The sequence below is a fragment of the Ruditapes philippinarum genome, unplaced genomic scaffold (assembly GCF_026571515.1).
Source record: "Ruditapes philippinarum isolate M1 unplaced genomic scaffold, ASM2657151v2 ctg1869_1_1_1_1, whole genome shotgun sequence".
In the NCBI taxonomy this organism is placed as follows: Eukaryota; Metazoa; Mollusca; class Bivalvia; order Venerida; family Veneridae; genus Ruditapes; species Ruditapes philippinarum.
The window spans coordinates 21,332-39,906 of NW_026865473.1; the positions used below are offsets into that span (position 1 = coordinate 21,332).

Sequence of the window (18,575 nt, forward strand, 5' to 3'; positions counted from 1 at the left end):
TGTTAGGTAATATGTTAAGTATATCCCTGAAACCCCTTCCATCTCATATAAACAGTAGAAAATGTGATTAGGTACAAAGGTACTTTTAACACAGTGCATTCGCTATCAGGACTTTCTTACTAAACACTGGTGTGCTTTGATAGTATAATACAATCATAATAATGATTAATGGATTCTTAGAATTCGTACTTTTATATTAATATCCCTATATATGTTGTTGCCTTGTGTCATTGCAAAATTCAACGCTTTCTACATTGATTTCATACGCAGGTTGAAACATTAATTATCAGATTGCATGATTGCACAACTTTGTAACATTCATATACAGCATAAAACATTCTGTCCAACTCGTTGTTCATGCTCTATCGATATGTTCATCAGAATGTAAGATATTTGTTACGCTCCAAAGCATTATGATTGGTATTAAGAATGACGGTGTTGTTTTCATTTCATGATGTTAAACAAAGCATATTATTTCCGCTTTTCTCGCATCGTAAATTGCCTTTCTAAAAGAGACTAAATGCCTTTATGCGAACTGAAATAGTTATTTTTTTTAAATTCATTTATTTAATGAAATGGTAAGCCTTGCCGACGTGTTCTGTCGTCCTTTTATTTAGATTGAAAATAAATAATTGTGTCTGCCTTGGTAATGAATTCAGTTTTATAAATGAGTAACCGCCTAGTAAGTATTTCAACATCGATAAGTTTATCAGAGAAATGTTGTATGTACGCCCTCGCCGTCTGTATTTAAGAAACCCAAGTTGTATGATAAATGCTAATATATGGTATTGAGCTTGTTGATTTTTAACTAGACTCTTATGTGTGACAGGTCGTTGTTTACAATATGTTTACTGACTACAAAATAAATCTAATGGGAGTCGTCACACCGAAACAATAACCATAAAATTCAATAAATTTATACCTTATTTCGAAAAAATATCTTGTCTCAATTAACTATAAAATAGTATATAAAGTTATATAATAGATTCGGACACAAATTTCTATTGAAAAAGTGACACACTTGTCAAAATAGTGGACTTTTTATTATAGTTGTTGTGCCGTGTATTGGCTGTTTACTTCTTGGAAACGTTTGAAGTTTAGTTGGCATTTACAACTTTGTAAAATATCAATAAAAGCCGATTGATTGTTTCAAGCAAGATAAGATTGGTACGTCTTCACAATGAAATATCAAAATTAAATTCAGGAAAATGCAAAAAAATAAATCAAAAATATTATTATACATCCTGCAATTACACATGTTGACTTAGGGATTCATCTATTTATTCCAAGGAGACCATACACTGATTTCGTCGGCCGTACTGACTCGTTATTGTTAATCAAATCATTTAAATAAAGTTAATAAAAAAAGTTATCCGCTAAGAATTGACATATACGAGTTAAAATAACGAGGATTTTGATTTAAAAAATAATTTATCCACAAACAATATTAAGAATTTATTTCGTGTTCATTCATGTTCTTTATAACTGATGATTTCAGCAAATTAATGTTGTCACACAACGGGTTTATTCGTCTGCAGTTGGTCAAAAGTACTATTTCTTACTCATTGGGTAATATCTCGAAAAAATGAAATATTATGTAAGTATAAGATTCCTAATGCAGCACCTATTTTTTGAAGAGTTCACATTCGGTGTCGGTTATATCTTTTTTACATTCGTTTTACTAATTTTGCTCTAATATGTTCTACATCATTCTTTTTCATTTTATGCTTTCTCTTTGGCATATATAATTATGTTACTATGAATAGTTAGTGCAATCACAATTAAATATTTTGTTGATGCCCTATTTTGTTCTCAACTTGTTTTTTTTAACATATTTTTACAATATTTGCATGCATGTCTTTCGTCTGCTTTTCTTTCACATTTTAATTCAAGAATATAGGAGACATAGTTTCAATAGGGTCAGTAATGCTTCAAGAACGCTTGATCCTTAAATAAATAAGATACAAATAAAGAATGTGTCTCATTCAAAATAAGTCTTCATAATCTTCGTTTTTCGTTCTTTACTATATACCGAATCCAAGCAATGGTATTTAAGAAAACTATCTTGACCAAAGTGGTTAATAACAAACTCATTTCTATCACGATAATGTGTTGCAACATTAATGATAAATTTGCATGCTTGTACTGTAAAGTTTTGTTAACATCGCATAATACTTGGAAACGTACTGTGCAATTGGCTGTACATGCAGTATCGATAAATCTATGAGACTGTAAGTGATTTGTTAAGTTTCAACGCATAATGACTTATAATAAAATCAATGATGTTGTAAAAGAGTATGATTTAGTTAATATGGTGTTAAACAAAGCATAAATATAACCCTTTTATTTTCACATTGAATATGGTCACCCTGAGCAGAGATTAATGTTTGTGGTCTGGTTTTCTGTAGGCTAAAGTGTAATTTATTTAATGAAATAAAATTCCGATAATGGGCTTTGTAGAGGGCAGATGTGTTTTGTTATTTAATCAAGGTTATTCTGTTTGTTGTGAATGAGTAACCGCCCATATTTAACAGCACGATAGATGTCGTGCTTGTACGAATAATCGATAATGTCATCGGAGGTATGTAGTATATACACGAGATTGCTCGTCTGTTTCTTCGGAACCTCAAGTTGTATGAGTGTTATGTCTATGAATACTTATCCCAGTAAGATAAAGATATCTAATCTAAAAATGGATCTGTTTGTGTGTAATATCATGAATTTTTTATTGTTTTTTTATTCGTATTTGTTTGTTGTATTTTGTTTTCTTTTTTCTTGTTTATCAATATTATTTAGCCATTTTTATAATAATAATCATAATAATTATTATTATTATTATTAGTAGTAGTAGTAGTAGTAGTAGTGTTATTATTATTATTATTATTATTATTATTATTATTATTATTATTATTATTATTATTATTATTATTTTAAAGCGTGAACTTAATTTACAAATAAGTGTAAAGACTTAATATACTTGTCTTAAAATATGCTTAGAATAATAAAGTAATTTTCAGAAAAGCTTTTGTGCGACTAAAGTATGCATGTGTAACAAAATAATTTCGTCACGTGTATCTTTTGTTACTTTTGCATGGCATTAACAACTTTGTGAAATTTCAAATTATGATTTTGATAAATAAGAATAGTTTGATGGATGTTGAGCCAGATAAGAAAGAAATCTTTACAGCCACCGCGATAATGTATCTAAATAAATGCAGAAAACTGCATAATCGAAAAGAGATTAATTACTTACGTTTAATGTAATACGTCACCTTTTGAGATATAAGAGGTCAAAATGATGAAGAATGTAGGAATATAATCTACCATACCTTAAATTTTCTTAAATTTCAAATTAGTTATTGTCAAATGAGTAGTAAATATTATCAGTAGCAAAATAATTCTTCATTATCATAAGTTATTTCTTTTAAAAAAACGATTTTAACAATTCATATATTAGCACAATTGTGAAGTTTTACCAATTATTATTCTTTTCCATTCAAATCGTTTCTATATTTTTTTTCAGATACTGGAATTGTAAGATTTTTAATTGTGTAATTGATTATAAATTCCTGACTTAAATGTATGCTACTTTATTTCAAAGTTATTTCCCAAAGCACCAATCAAAATGTCTTAATCCTCATCAATTAAAGCAAATTGTCGCATAAAAATATCGGCAGTCCTTGTACTTGTATACAATGGTAAAAGTTTTATTTGTCATTCATTTGTTGCAGTACAAATGTTTTTTTAAGTTTCCTCTTGTTTTTGCAATTACGTAGTAGAAAACATTAATAATTTTTGTTTGTCGTATAAAATAATCTACATATATTACGGTATTACTTTTTATAATGATCAACGGAATCCAAGGAATATGATTTTACAAAATTTGATATTTTGACAGAGTGCAATAACAAAATAGTTTGTAACATGATTATGTCTTGCAATATTAATGGCAAAATTGCATGGCTGCACAGTTTTACAACCATCGCATACTCATGAAATATTCTAGTTTAAATTTTTCTACATTCAGCATCAATGATTATATCACAATATATAATCTTATTGCCATTAACTCTGTTTCACCTTCTAATCGATTTGAATTTTCCAATCAAATCATCCGTTACAGAGAATCATTTTACAAAAAGGTCATCATCATTGGAGTTTGAATTGTCATTAATTAAAAGTAGATATTTCGAATAATACCTTTAAATCGTGAAAATCACATACACGTTCCTGGCTTCACAAATGTTACAAAATAGAAACTGATCCACTTCCAAGAACGCGAAAGCGGTCACTGTTAGGCTTATTGAAAAGTCACGAGAATGTGGCCTCTAATCGGTAACCGTCAATCGTAGCGTTATTTAGAAGCAGGTTTAATAAAAGAAATTGTAAAAGCCTTTGTCCGTTAAAGGCAAATATAAAAGTAAAAAAATCAATGGGTATTTCTAGAAAATTTTGAATTTGTTTCTATATGAAATTTCAGATTATGATATCACTTTGAGATGTTTTAACCAGATAAGAAAAGGATAAATTTAACAGTCACCACTATGTCTTATCTAATTTACCTGAAATAATCTAGCATTATTGTAAATCCTGCGAAGAGACATGTTGAATCTCTATGGTTTTCTAAGGAGACCATAAAATGATGACACATCAATGTCCCTTCTATTTCATACCATAACGATGTAAATAAATCACTTACGGTAAAGTTCACATGAATATAATTTACCAACTAAAGTTAAAATAACGAATATAAAGAACATATCAATTTAGCGTTGAGCACAAACAAGAAAAATCAAGTTTCATTTCTGATGAAATTCATTAGCCTTTTTAACCATAGAAATCTTTTTTTTAAACCCCGTTCTCGTACTCAATGACGTTTTTACATACTCACTTGCTGATATGTATATTTTATTTACATGCCTGTATGGATTGATTGATTTTTTGTCGTGCTTTTAATGACTATTTACAAAGTAATGTTACAACATATGTAAAAACGTCGTATTATAACTAAATATCTCTCCGCTATTAAAGAATAATTTTCAAAGTTTTCGATGATAACATCTGTGTATGTTTTCCGTGGAACTAAAATAAGCATTTCGCAAATTACTTGTCTTTATTATTCAAATAGTTTTTTCACCACCTGGTTACTTAGATTATTTCATTTGAATAATTATGTCTGCTCCTTTGTAATTAGTAAGTCATTTGCATAAAAGTGCATTTTATATTTGCAAATGGTATTTTGAATTTATGATCAATTACCCGTAGCCACATCTGATGCACAAGCACAATTACAACATAGCGGTGTGTCTTATATGTCATTGTACTTTTTTATTTTTTAAATGATCAATAATAAAATAGTGAAGAAGATACAATTTATGAATTGTTTTGTCCTAATCAAAGCTATTATATAGGAGTGGTCAATAGAATCTTGTATAAAATAAAACATTTTAATTGAGTTTAAAATCATTATTTAGAAAATAATGATGTAAACTTGACTCTATTCTAAAAACCGCATTTTTAAAAATCTAATGAGATAGAGTTATAAATAAACATCAAGGACAATAATTACGATTATGTCATTTTAAGACACACTAAAATTGCATGTAGAATATTATGTATTTGTCCTTGAACTTTATTTGTCCAACACATTGTATTTACAAATGCTAGATACTATACATCATTAAAGCCTTTGATTAGCATTAGGCGTATTTCGAACTTCACAAGTGGAAATATATTTAAATAGATATTGTTAACTTTTAATAAAGACAATGCGTATAATATTTTAATTAAGAAACACCTTTTGCAACTGTCATAATATTTTAAAAACCAAGTCAGTCAAATTATGTTGGATCCCAAGCCACGTAGTAAAACATGGAAATGAAAAAGTAGATGCTCTGGCTCAAAAATCCTTAAATTCTCATCCAGTATATTTATCGCTACCAAATAGTGATTTAAGTCATCAATAAGTAAACTTATTTTATCTAAAACGGAAATCAGATTGGTACAAAGCTGTAGGTAACACACTTCATAATATTAACCATTGTCTTGATAATTCACCAACTCCTTAACCGTCATGTTGTTCTTCTTACATTTAGAATTAGACATACTAGAATTACACATAGTTATATTTTTACAGAAGCCGTTGTTCATTTTGTATAGCTTATAATGAATGTTTACTGTCAAACATTTCCGAACTTGAATGCCATGATCTTACACATGTTCGTAATAGGTTTTATCCTGTCAAATCACTTTTATTGTATTTCACATATGTCTGTACGTCAAGAATTTTGCTATATCAAATATCTTCTTTAATTTTTTCTGCACCTGTTTTACTGTTTATGAACTTATTTTTTGGTTTCATTTTGAATGCTATTAGAAGTTTCAATGTTGATTTGATTATTAAATGAATGACTCTAAATAAATCTTAACAGACAATATTGAAACGGCAGTGGAATAAATTTATAACAGTCTCATCTAGGTTTTGCTTTTTCTAAGAAAGACATTGTGTGCTTTTCAAATTATCTTGTTATTGAAACGTCAAAATTTATGATTATCAATGGCCATATTAAAGTGTTACAATTTGAAATGAGTGTGAATTCAATTACGCTTAATACAAACGATGTTATAGTTTTGCTCCCAATGGATACTTTCAAAGTTATAATAACATTTTTTTTTAGGTAATGCATCTTATAATCATATTAAAATTTCTATCATATCCAGTGTCGTATGTTTAACATCTATTTTTTTTCATTGTTTTCATTGTCAATAGAAATAGAAACTGTTTAAACTGAGTTTATAGTTATATCATCGTTACTTACGAAAGCATTCCTTATTATTTTGAAATATTCCTCTATCAGTTTTACTAAAAAGATAGGATCTTATTCTGGTTTGAAAAAACGTAGCTTTTTAGCGAATAATGAATGAAATTTAATATTTTTGTTTTAATCAATTCCCTAGGTGATTTTATATAAATGAATGTATATTAAATATTGTGTTTTAAATTGAAAATACGTTCTAACTAAACTTGAATTGAAGGTTTTAGTCAAGTTAATAGCCTAGGAAATCAACATAGTCCTCAAACTTATATTATTTGCATTTAAAATGTTTTGCAATAGAAACAATTCGTACAATTCTTGCAAACAAAACACAAAATAACGTCAAAAAGCGACAGAGGCTTCATTTAAGTGACTTACTGGTAAAAGAAAGATATAAATGGATTAATGTGTGATAGGAACATCGCCGAAGGCGTTATTGCAGAAATACCAAAGGTTCAATGAAGCGGCGGAAAATCGATTTGATATTTTCATTTACATTCCTAATGAGAGAATGTTGCCAATCAATAGAAATGGGTTGTGAGTTCTATTTCATTAAATGTGATTTTTCTGAATTCTGTATAGAGATACAATTGACGCTCTCTAGAATCTTCTCTTTTATTTTGTGTGTACCGTTATATGTCTATAATTATCATGTTGAAACTTTATAATTGTACTATTCATTGATTAGTTTATATTGCATTCATTTTCATGTTTGTTTACGATGAAAATACAATGCAATAGAAACACATCTTAATAATACATTACATTTGTCACTAACATTTCGAGTGGAACGCTGGTTCATAAAATGTTGGATATAGTGTTTGATTAACTTTTGTTATTTTTGCTAATATCAAAATATAAAATGTACAGGATTACATCAACTATTACTATGTTATTTTATATTATTATTATTATTATCATCATTATTTTTGTTATAATTATTTATTTTTTTTCATTATTATTATTATTATTATTATTATCATTATTATTATTATTATTATTATTATTATTATTATTATTATTATATATTTCCAAAGATATTTGTCTAAAATTTCATTTTAATGAAAATTGGATAATCAGTCTGCTATTTGTTTTTCAGATCGCCAATGAAAGCAATACCGCACAGCATCCATAGGAGAGTTTGATAATGGATTTACAGCAGATATGATCGTAGGAATGTGTGATAATCTATTAATCATTACTAAAGGGAATAACCATAGTGAATATTGAAAACTGGATTGAATAACTGACGATGTTTTAACACGGTTTTGATTCCTCGATTCATACAAGTACATCGTTACATTTCTTTATCAACAAGGACTTCAGTCAAAGAAGTGTTTTGAGTTCTTTGTCATATTTAACTTAATTGTGAGCGTGTGTGAGGTCTTTCTTAACATTAAACTTTGTAAGTGTTAAAAGTTCTTGGATGGTGATACTGCGATATTTATAGTGCAATTTTGGAAATTATCTATTGGCATACAACATAATTTGTAGAAACGTGTGATTCATATATGATATAGGAATATTATAGTTGATACGAAAGCACCACAAACAGGATGATGGTACACAATAGACTGTCGGCTTCCTGGTAAGTAACAGTTATTGTATTCGATTCTAAATCTTTAGCATTAGTTTACCTATTCATGGCATTTTGTAAGCACTTTTCGCGTACAATTTATTTTAACTTATCTTCATGTATTGTGTTCTATTTGAGAACAAAATATTTTAATGTAAACAACATTTTGGTCATCCCGGCGTTTTCGTTTAGTGACCACGCTGTTTGTCCATAAACATTTAATGTAATACATGTACTATCAAAGCTAGACGCTGTTTCCGTTTGACATATGGAAGCTTATTTTGAGGTCACTGAGATACTCTGATGTCCAAAGTACTTTTTATTTATTTGTTGTTTTTTTTTTCTTCTATTACACCGCATTTTAACCTAACAGACTGCTAAGCGAAAATCATATTGCTAAAACAAGAGCATTCCAATGACACGTTTGCAGACCGGTTGCAATAAACCTGATATATGCTAAAGATCATCTTCACGGTTATACACCACTAAATTCCACTAAATTATATTGGTCCAAAATCATAAAAGTGACCTCTCACATACACGGACTATAGAAAGGATTAAAGACTGGTCAGCTACTTTCCTGACTGATATATTTGTCCTTCTACATGCAGCAGACAAAGATAAAAAAACTCATTTTGACAAGTATTTGTCCTCTTAAATGGTATAAACCCATACAAGGACGAATTTAAACAACTGATTGGTTATATTTTACATAATTGTTTAAATCATTTTCACATTATCGTGATAAAAACAAATTGTTTTCATTGGATTATTAAAAGTAGTCACTGACTATAGCGTCCATTAAATTCATTTTTTTGCCATTCATTTTCACGTACCTTATTAAGAGATAGAACAACCAGTCATACGGAAGTATCACCTTTATATTTTTATTTCATGTGTAAATGTAATAACCATGGAAATAAAAAGTTGATTATTATACTTATGGAGAAGGTAAGTACTGAAGTACCGGGTATCTGTATAATTGATATAATATTAAAACGTATACAGTTTAGTGATGAAATGAATGCGGAGAAACCATTGAAAGAAGCAGCATTTAATCAATCATCAAATGATGCGTGAAAAAGTTCTTCACAGTCATGATAGCTGCCGAGCGTTAATTATTAACCTTGGTTGAGCTGCTTCTGTCAAGGTAGGCGAGAATTGATCACATGGAGGGAAGACCGCTGGATTGAATCAATACTCAATGTAATGATTGTGTCTTTGAAAGCTGTCTTTTGCAGTTTTATGTGGATGATTGATATTAAAGAGTTATTGAACAAAAATGATTTACGTGACACTCTTTGACAGAAATAGATTTGTTTTATAGCATGTGCTTCATTCCGTAATAGAAAATAAGGGTTGCATATGCGTATATTAACAATGCCTTCTAATTTGGGATTATGTCTTTTAAACGAGTTGCAAATTGTGAGTATGGGTACAACAATTTGCATGATTTTAATAATCTAACACAAAATACAAGCAACAAATTGTGCAATGTTGTTTCAGTTCATCATATTTAATTGCATTAGCTTTGCAAAATATAAATGATAAATTAAGATCATTATATTGTGCGTCAAAATTGAATTTTTCAAAAAGAAACAGGGGACACCCGGGTTCGAACCGGGGACCTCTCAATCTGCAGTCGAATGCTCTACCACTGAGCTATATCCCCTTGGTATAAAGGAAATAGTTCTCCTATTTTTAAAACATTCCGCATATTGATTGTAATACAACAATCTTATCTACTAGCATTACGTTACGATCACAGATAATGAATTGTAAGCGAAGTATAAGTTGATAAAATTGGATGCGACAAAATTTCGTGTGAACTTTAAAGTGATATAGCTATGTAAGGCCACATGTGTCACAAATCACATTCGTCACAATTGTGAAGAATGAGATCACATTCGTCACAAATTTTGTGATGCATGTGATCCAATGTTTTAGACAATCACATTCGTCACGAGTTTAAAATCACAAATGTCACAAATTTGAGATAAATATTGTTTTCTTCAATGCTTTTCACTGAGTCACAAACGTCACAAATTTTTAGGACTGAAATCAATTATTAGAACTAAAACTACAGACATTTTTATCCCCTCCCCCGCTGATGAAATCGGGAGTGATGGGACTGTTTTAGCGTGTTCTTCCGCCTGTCGGTCCAGATTTAGTTTCCGCAATATCCGGCCATTGATTAGTTATTATACACTGTATATGGAATCATTTCGTTTCCACGCTATTTTTCAGCAACTTCTGGATGGATATCGATGCTGCAACTTTGTAGGAACCTTCATTCACAAACCAGTTGCACATATAACCAGCATATCTCCATTTCTTTTTAAAAACAGACTTATTGCCCCTTGTTGTTGTTGTTATTTATAAAACACTGTATATAGAACTATTGCTTTTCTGCGCTCTAGGAATTTCAACGAAATTTAGTTTAATATAAAGAGGAGATGCGCATCTCGAAAAATCTCGACGGGACACTAAAGGATTTGGTCCGACTTGAGGTACGGTCGCTTATATGGGCTTTCCGGCGGCGACTTTAGATAAACACATAAACAAACAAACAAGATGTGCATATCATCATCATCATCATCATCAGTATTTCCCGTTTGGCCGTTTTAATACAGAGTTATGATCCATAATTTATTATCATTTATTGTTCATAGAAAAGCATTAATTCAACCCTATTCTTCAACAAATCTGCTGAATAATTTAAACAAAACTATGTGGGTACATCTAATACCAAGCGGAGATGTGTATATTGACGGCACTTACCCGAAGTTAAGACCCCTGGTTGCTTAATATTCAGTCAGATAACTTAAGTATTTCATGTCTTCAAATGTTAAATATATCTAATTTTAATTGTGTGGGAACCTTCAATACAAAAAGGGCATGTGCATTATCGCCGTGACCTTGAGTGATATGGGCCCTGATAATTTATGCTTTAACCGACTATTTCCCCGGAGTCTTTATTCGAAATGTATCCTGCAATTGTTTAATTTTCAATCAGTATATGATGCTGTCGGCGGTAAACATTAATTCAGCGAATTTGCTTGCAAGATATTTGAATGACCTCGTGTAATTATAGCTTCGCAAGACCAATCATATTCTACAAGAAATGTTAAGTTTTCTTTAAGTTTATTTATTCAACTTCCTTCATGATTCTCATTTAACCCTTTCCTTTATAGATATTACTGGTAAAATAACTATATGAACCGCGCCATATTGAACCCTAGATGAGCCGTCAGTACTAAAGAACTCTGATATAATATAGGAATAACGCATGTTTCTTTTTTCGTGTTAAAATATCTGTAGAAACCCAAGGGATTAGTTGGTACCCGACCCAACGTATCCCGAGGGTTTCAGCAGTTGTTATGACACGGAACAATCATTCGTTAACGCTATTCTAGCATAAAGCATGCATAAATCTAACACAATCCATACACAATCAAGCAACATCACTGATTTTCCTCGGATTGCACGGGAACGTCAGCGTTGTATGTGACCGTGACGTCATTTCCGTTTTAGTTAAGCAGCGTCCGGGCCACAATGTATTGACGCTGTGCCACGGAAAACGTATATCAAAAAGGTGTTTTAACAGCGCATGAGCGCTAGAATCTCCTTGTTAAAAGACCTTTTTTGGTCCTGTTAAAACACCCCGAAATCATGGTTATAACGGCAGTTTTATGCTAGATATAAAGTAATGAAATAACAACATGGATTCCAAGAAGACTAAAAGCAAACTCACATTGCACAATACTAGCCGCAATTATAATACTGCTAATAAAGTTCACGAATTTTCATTGGTTTAGAGGCGGGATATATTTATAGGTTATTACAGAGGTCTGATGTGCCTTTATTCGATTTTGGCCCACTAAAAGAGCCCGAGGGCTAATACCGATCTTGTAGACCCATATCGCATTAAGGCACACCAGACCTGTTCTATAACCTTTTTATTGCATGTGCTCATTTATGTTTTGGTTTTCATTATAGAATTAAAAAAATCGTTTGAAAACATTGTTCAGCGACAATGTATAATTTATTTTAAAAAGCGAGGGACTTTTGACGTCGTCTAATGACGTTGACGTCATTTCCTCACAAACATTTGTTTTTAATATATTTTGGCGTTATTTAACTGTTTGGAGATTGTTTTTCAAGTGTTTCTTCAATTTTGCTTTTTTATCAAGATATATTTCAGTTAAACGTATTTTTTCTTATAAAATTGTCAATCTTTCCGCGTTTTTTTAGCAACCCGAAGTGGGAAATCGATATCGGCCCAACCGGAAGTCGGACCGATATCGATATTTGGCGCATCACGTCACCTGACCACAGTCATATTACATGGACAAAACTCATATACGTTTAAATTCACATTTTTTTTCTATTTATAGTGTTTGCCGTTGCGTATTTATAGGTTATTACACAGGTCTAGTGTGTCTGAATGCAATATTGGCCAAGAAGAGGTATTGGCCCGAGGGCTTTAGCGGTCTCGTAGGCCAATATAGAGGATATTACATGAGTGTCTTTTCATATTGAATTTATTAAACGAGTTTGATAAAATAATAAAATGCTCGGCAGAGCCTCGCAATTTATTATTTTATCAAACTCGTTTAATAAATTCAATATGAAAAGACACTCATGTAATATCCTATATTTATTTGATGCTAACTAATGAAATACTGTTCTATCAATGAAATATATTCATATTATATCAGTCACAGTGTGGTGATATAGATTTGGGTGATATAAGCCACGCCCACTCTGCGTACGTATTTATAAGTCTGGATTCCCTAAACATGCATTAAAAATAACTGTTTAATTTCATTCTAAATGACATATTTCTCGATTCAAATGTCCGTAATTTTGTAAGATTGTTGACAATGAGACCGCAAAAGAAATATAAATAAATAAGGATTATTTTGCTTGCAGCGTTAACGTTTGCCGTCATATTGTTTACGCGCGCGTAGTCTCCGCGCTTCAGTAGTAAACGGTCTAAAAGCACTTTTCAAAAGGCACATAAAATAAAAAGAAAATGTGTTTTGCTTTTCGTGAATATGAACTATATCTCACATCGAAGTGAGAAAATGTTCATATTTTCACTCGCGCTACGCGCTCGTGATACATATTTCATTTTTTTTCTCACTTCTCAGTGAAATATATTTCATATTCACTCAAAACAAACAAATATCCTCTATAAAATTCACTAAACACCGTCGTTTGAAACTATCTAATCATAAAAGGCGAAAAAAGCTAAGACGCGTCAAAACGATAAAGCGGCCCCGCCACAAAGACACGATCTGTTTAAACGAATTAACTATATTATTATTACTAGTGGAATAGATATGGAAAGTTCCATAGAGCGTCTGCAAGCAATTGGCACAGACTTGCAAAATCGTCTCAGGAAAGAAGGTTCCTAGATGTCAAAATGTCATACTCTTTAATTGAACCAAGATTCCTGAAAGTCTGCGGAAGTCAAAAGTCTGTCAGACCAAAAAAGGTTCATTGATGTCAAAAGGTCCTAATCTCTAATTAGATATCCTGAAAGTCAACGGGGGTCTCAGCTACTTCCCAAACAATCATATATGGTCTCATTGGTGTAAATATGGTCATAATTTGTACTGAAACTAAGATTAAGTCTGTGAGATTCCTTTAGACTGTCGCTGTATGGTGGGAAGAAATTTGAGGGTTCACAGAGGTAAAAGATCACTTCCAGTTGAAGTCTGATACTATGCCGTGCATTGTCACCAAAATTTTTTGAAGGTTTCGAGAACGTAAGACGACTTGATAGCAATACCATTACGACAATGCGACAGTTCTATGAAGACAATACAATGCCGACGATACGATATTGCAACAAGTTAGTACGATGGCGATAATGCAATGGTGGTGAAAAGATATTGGTATCGTGATGTCGACATCACAATATCGATTTATTGCATTGTCGCCCTTGTACTATCGCACTGATATAACCACGATTGTCCTTATGATATTCCGTGTATCACATATTGAAAAATAAACTTGTGACATTTGTGATTCGCCTGTTTAAAAATTCTCAATTTTGCTTGTGACGTTTGTGATTGGCATTTTTACCCGATTTTGGTCAATCACATTCGTCACAAAAGTCATTTGTGACGAATGTGATCACATTCGTCACAAATTCATAAAAACTTGTGACGAATGTGATTTGTGACACATGTGGCCTTACATGCCTTACATAGCTATTTCTGAAACATTCTATTTTGTCTTAATGTTCTGAATATTCTGAAGCATGTAGATTTTGTCACTCAACACTTACCGTATAACAGCAAATTATGCGTTCATTGAACGCCGCCTTTTCTTGTTGATCTTGTTTATCATATTTTATTACAAAAAGCAAGTCAGTCATACTGTCTTGTCAGACTGTGCGGGCTTTCTCTATACTGGTGGTATTAGAATTTAAGCAATACATTACGCCCGTTCACGTTTACAATTGCACTATCGAAAGCAATTGTTTGAAGCCGAGATTTGCGCAGTTGTGAACCCTTACTTAAAAACACAATTTCCGTGTATTTATATATCTCTGTGCTACGTCATATGGTGCAAAACATGAGCAGAACTGTTTATTGTATGCCCAGTTCAGCTGTATATTTATTGAATGGTGATTAAAATTTTGTTTGAAAAATTGTTGTAAAATTAAATCATTATAATCTTGTGAATTGTGAATCGCCGTCCAAACAGGTAAGTTTGCTTTCCCTTTGAAAATAAAACAGTTGCGTTTCTTTTTATGTTACACACTTCATTATTTTTATTATGAAATGAATAGCACTAATTGTTTACTAGACGATAAAACATGTCAGATATACGAGTGTAAATGTAGGAAATATTGATCCTTACAGTATAATACAACAATGTATATGTCTTGTAAATAAAATAAAAAAACTCATAAAGCTTACGGATATCATTTACTTTCATTTTATGATTGTTTCATTGATTTCCTATTCATCCATCAAATATTGACGCAGGAGAAGAGTTACTTGATCTTTGAAGGCGATTCACTGAGGTCAAGAATCCTAAAACAGAAAACTGAAATTCTTACAAATATCAAGTGAAGCACTTTGATTTTATATGTAAAATAGTGTACAACTATAAAAAAGCAGTTACAAAACATAACAAATCTGTAACTGATACGTTCCGATGTTCCAATAATTATTCTAAATTTGCCGTTATTTCGCAATATTATAACTCAGACGTATTTTTTAACATGCGACTGTACTTTAATATTCTGTTTAAACTGAGATAGACATTAATGACAAATATTATATAATATATTTTAATTTACTAAAGTATTGAAAATATGATTTTTCCTGATAAAAATCTACAATTTTAATTACAGAGAAAAATTATTTGATCATAAATGGTAGACATTCTTTTATGAGTATATAAGATTGTTGTAATTATGTAATAGATTTAATTCGTTTCAGGTCAAATAGTCCGAAATAAAATAAAAGTACATTTGCTTGTTACTATTTCAAGTTAAAATAAAAATGTAACATAAATACTTCCTGTAAGTGCTATTTTTTTCTGCTTTATTTTAACACAAAGAAGTCTTTAGCGAAATGTTTATTATAAAACATAATATTTTGATAGTATTTCATGTAGTTATTATAAATCATTTTCAAGTCTACATTTAAAGACATCTACATTTTGCCCAGATCCTATCTTAACAAAAGGGTCACAAGTAGGAGACTTTGAGAGGTTCATCCATGAACTGTTTTAATCAAACCAAGTCATTGTTATATTTATTTGCCTATTTATTCTATTTTTCATTGCGTTCACGGAGTTTTCTTTTACAGAAAAGTCAAAATAATATGTACGCACTGCAATTCCCAAATTGTAATTATATCCTTGCATCGTCTTGATACTCTAGAAATAAGCTTTAGTAATGATGAATGGTTTGTGGTACATGTTTATATTGTACGATTATAAACATTCTATGTTTCTATTTAATACAAAGTGATTGCTTTTAATTCTTCATACATAAAACATTCAAATTTTAAGATAGTTGTGGAGAATATCCGGTGTGTTAATTATAAGATTCCCTCAGATAGAGTGGATGAAACGAAAAATAGTAATACGCGCCTAGTCTTTTCACAAATATTCGAGAGCTTTGTTGAACGTTACTTTCATATTTTATGTTTATAGTGAAGTACATTAAAAATGCAGTTGTATTATAATGAAGAATACAGCTTTTATGATCGTTACATGTAAATCAAATTTTTGCATAAAAAAGTTATCAGCGGTAGATAACTCATTAAGCACAATATAGCATTATGATCTCCCTTTTTAATTCATGGATTTTATTGCTATTATAATTCTCTTTAGTCATGAAAAATTTAAGAAATACTTCGCAATAGTTAATTTTTTCCTTCGCCTTTGTGAAAAATGGCGATACTGTGGAATGTCTTTTATTTATATGTATATTTATTACGTTTTGATTGAAATTGTTTGAAAGATTTTGTTGATTTTAAACCATTATATTTGTGAGTAATTTGCGGGTTTTCATCCAGGCAAACATATTTTCCTCTTCTTTGAAAATAAAGATGTGTGTCTTTCTACATAAATTTTATTATGAAATTAATAACACTTACTGTTTACCAGACGATAAAATATGTCAGCTATTAATGTGTAAAAGTAGGAAATATTGATACCTACATTGTAAAATAATGCAAACGTCTTGTAAATGAAATAAAGGGAGTTCGTAAAGAATAAAAAAATCATTTCGTGATTATTTCATTGATTTCCATTACACAAATAGGATAGTTGAACGTAAATATTTTTAATATTATATATATTATATATGATTATAAACTATCGGTTTAGTTAAGATCTGCATCTTTCGAATCGTTGATTGGAGCAACAAACAATTAAGATATTAAAGGCGATAATGAAAATATATTATATGGACGAACAGTTGTTTTACTTGATACCCAGATTATACATGAATTTAATTAAAATATAAAAAGTAAAAGTCGTGTTGTATTGTTTTATTTGCAAAAATATGTACTATTCGTTCCAATTTATGTTGCAAAATATCAGGGGACACCCGGGTTCGAACCGGGGACCTCTCGATCTGCAGTCGAATGCTCTACCACTGAGCTATATCCCCATTGAACGAACGCTATTATTTTCCTATAATTGGACTTATTCGCGTTTCATATATTGATAAAACATAATGCTACATTTTGACCTAACACAATTGACTTTATTATTAGCATGAAAAGGAAAAGTACAAAGTTAGTGAAAGGGACATTTAGAATACCTATTATTTACTAATGTATTAAAAATTTTAGCCATTTGATGTTTTATTTTAATTTAATTTTTATTATTATCAGATCATTATTTTATATCTTAAATATATGTGCAAATGTCTAACAAATTACCGCAACTTTTACGTTTCGATGTTCCTACAATTATGCCAAATTTGCCCATATTTAGCATTTATACTAGAAAACTCGTCTAATGAAGTTTTAACCAAGTTAAACCAAACCCTCTTCTTGGTATTAAGTTGAAATAATTGTTTAAAACATATATCGTTATTTTTCAAGAATGTATGATATTAACATAAAAGGACTCGCATTTCAATTGCTTGTATTACGTGATTTTAAACATTCGATGGTAGTTTTAATGTCCTCTTAAAGGTGATTTAGACATTAACTTCATGATAAAAGTCTTCAATTTTTATTAGGAAGAATTATTATTTGGTCATAAATGGAAGACATTTATTGTTTATGAATATATAAAACTCTTTTCTTATTGTTTAATGGATCAATTTTATTTCAGGTCAAATAGTCCGAATGAAATGAAATGAAATTTGATTGTTACTTTTTTTCGTAAATGTTTAAATTTTAACATAATTACTTCCTGGAAAAGAACTTGGCGTAGAATCTTGGCTTTTGTGCTATGAATAATAATATTTCAATACTATATATATAATATACAATTAAATACGTACATGTATACATTAACGTGGTCATTTTTAAAATTTACTTGATAAAAACTGTAACAAAAATATATTTATTTTCACAGAAAAACTCATTCAAAAAATTTGTACATAGCAGGACATCATCGTGGGTATTCAAAACGGAAAAATATGCTAAAATAATATAAAGAAATGTATTCTAAAAAAATTGATATTTTGC

The 18,575-nt window shown here is 30.3% G+C and overlaps 2 non-coding genes across 2 annotated transcripts; both read right to left on the reverse strand.

The window, feature by feature from the left end:
- Positions 1–9,991: 9,991 nt before the first annotated feature.
- On the reverse strand, positions 9,992–10,063 carry Trnac-gca (transfer RNA cysteine (anticodon GCA)). Its single transcript has one exon. It is a non-coding gene; the product is annotated as a tRNA-Cys (tRNA).
- Positions 10,064–17,470: 7,407 nt separating this feature from the next.
- Trnac-gca (transfer RNA cysteine (anticodon GCA)) lies at positions 17,471–17,542 on the reverse strand. Its single transcript has one exon. It is a non-coding gene; the product is annotated as a tRNA-Cys (tRNA).
- Between the last annotated feature and the right edge of the window lie 1,033 nt (positions 17,543–18,575).